This window comes from Pocillopora verrucosa, chromosome 5 (genome assembly GCF_036669915.1).
Source record: "Pocillopora verrucosa isolate sample1 chromosome 5, ASM3666991v2, whole genome shotgun sequence".
NCBI classification, from domain to species: Eukaryota; Metazoa; Cnidaria; class Anthozoa; order Scleractinia; family Pocilloporidae; genus Pocillopora; species Pocillopora verrucosa.
Window position 1 is genome coordinate 28,785,380 of NC_089316.1, and position 2,133 is coordinate 28,787,512.

General features: G+C 49.0%; 2 non-coding genes and 1 pseudogene across 2 annotated transcripts; 1 reads left to right on the plus strand and 2 right to left on the minus strand.

The window, feature by feature from the left end:
• Positions 1-510: 510 nt before the first annotated feature.
• Positions 511-629, plus strand: LOC136281467 (5S ribosomal RNA). Its single transcript, XR_010717787.1, has one exon. It is a non-coding gene; the product is annotated as a 5S ribosomal RNA (ribosomal RNA).
• Positions 630-1,612: 983 nt separating this feature from the next.
• Positions 1,613-1,776, minus strand: LOC136281371 (U1 spliceosomal RNA). The gene has a single exon (XR_010717720.1). It is a non-coding gene; the product is annotated as a U1 spliceosomal RNA (small nuclear RNA).
• A 232-nt stretch (positions 1,777-2,008) lies between these two features.
• Positions 2,009-2,133, minus strand: LOC136281430 (U2 spliceosomal RNA; annotated as a pseudogene).

The window sequence follows — 2,133 nt, forward strand, 5'->3', positions numbered from 1 at the left end:
CGATGCCGAAGCATGCCCTGGGTGAGGGGGGTGGTCGAGGGATCCTTCCCACGGTTTATGGTGGATAGTAGCAGGTCGCCCCCACAAGCCCTTGCGAGTCCCGCAGACGGTCCCAGAGGCTGACCCGTTTGGTATCTCCTCACTGTAAGATTTTAAAGCCAGATACACGCACCTACGGAGCTAAAACATTGTATAATAGGTTTTTAGGACACGTTATGTCTCTTGGGACCCCTCCCTCCCCTCCCTAGGGAATAGTGCTTCAAATCGATGCTCCTCAATGTGTTAACTGGGTTGAGGAAAATACATTAGGGTTAGGTAACGACTTCGGGGTTAGGGTAACCATTTCTTAGGGTTAGGGTAACAATTTCTTAGGGTTAGAGTATCGATTTCTTAGGGTTAGAGTAACGAAACTAGGGCTTTAGAATTTCAAATTCGCCTACACTCAGGGATGTGGCCGCTTTACAGCCTGAACCTGGCCGATAACAAGCAGAATTTCGACCCCATTTCCTCGTCTACGACCATACCACAGGGAAAGCACCGGTTCTCGTCCGATCACCGAAGTTAAGCCCTGTCGGGCGGGGTTAGTACTTGGATGGGTGACCGCCTGGGAATACCCCGTGTTGTAGGCTTCAATTTTTTGTCTTGCGAACATCTCTAAACGTTTTATCCCAATAAATAGCTCTCCATACACCACAATTTCACATAGAGAGCCGTAGGTGAGTGAGGAACAAAATCAAAGCAAAAAACGAGGGGGGGAAAACACCTTTTTGTCAAAAATCGGCCAGCTAATGGCGAAAACTCTAGTGCGATCGACTTTTCTTACAGAGCGCGCGCGAGCGAGTGAGCACGCGCGAGATGAACAGTTTATGATGTCAAATTCTACTTCTGTGATATCAAATCATTCCAAATAACGAACGAAAAAATGAATAGGAAAAAAACGCACACTTCTGAGACGCAGTTTTAAGCCATCGTGACGTGGCAAAACACTCGCACACTTCCAAGAGGAGGCGCGCGAAAAACGGCACTGAAAGTCGACAATGGTTGGATTCAGACTGCAAACGAATCGGGAAAAAGGTTCGATACTTTTACTACTCTGCTAGTTTGTTTCCTTCCCTCGTTCATTCGTTCACTCGCTTGCTCGCACAAAGGATACACTAACGATAGCAATAGCATTTCTAAAAGCGGCTCCAGTGACAATAAAACCGCTCAAAAGGTTCAAAGTGTACTCACGGTCCAAGTCGAATGCCCTTCTATGCTCGCTCGCTCGGTCGATCGGCCGTTTGGTTTCCTTTCATTTCCTTTCCCTTCGCGCGCATAGCACAGCACGGCACGGCACGCACAACCTGCAAATACAAACGAACAGGACTTTACACACAATAGAGCAGACAGGCCTTGAACAAAAACAGCCAGCAAAGTTACGCACCGCCCCGAAACTCACCTTGTTTCCTTCCTCCAGTCTCTCCAATGCACTTCTACCCCTCCAAACGTGCCAACACCTTGGCCAGTTGTGCGTCCTTTGCTTTCTTTGCAAGTCTACCGGTCCACTGCAAAAGCAAAAATACCCTCGATAGTCAGTAAGAGGGCCATATAGACATAGTTTGGATGACTTTTGCGGGGACGAGCGCGAACGCAGGTCCCCACTACCAGAAATTATACGCTCGAGTTACCCACATTTGGGGTAATCGCAAGGGTCAACCCAGTCGAAGTGCAATGAAAGGGCCTCGCCTTGAGAGGACTGCCTCCTTGATCACAGTACCTCCCGCGTCAGGTAAGTATGCTTTTTCAGCGTCTGCCCTCGGTGAAAAAATCCACTTACCCCTAGGTCCTTGTGGTAGTGCTTTGCGCACTTCAGAAAACGTAGGCCAGCGGCCGTTCCTGCCATTGTCTGTTGTCTGAATTATCATCCCTCTTTCACCTCTTCCCCCTCTAAGGGCGGGCGGGGCTCCTGTAAACATAAAAGAATGCTATACCGTTGACTTTGTTTTGGATTGAATGTGTCTTCCCCAGAGGGAAGTGGGCCGCACTCGGAGGTAGTGCTATACCGAGGCAACCCGTGGCTGGGACGAGGCAAGCCTCTTTTCCACAGCCCAGTTCCAAAAATCAGTTTAATATATGAGCTGCTCAATGAGCAGC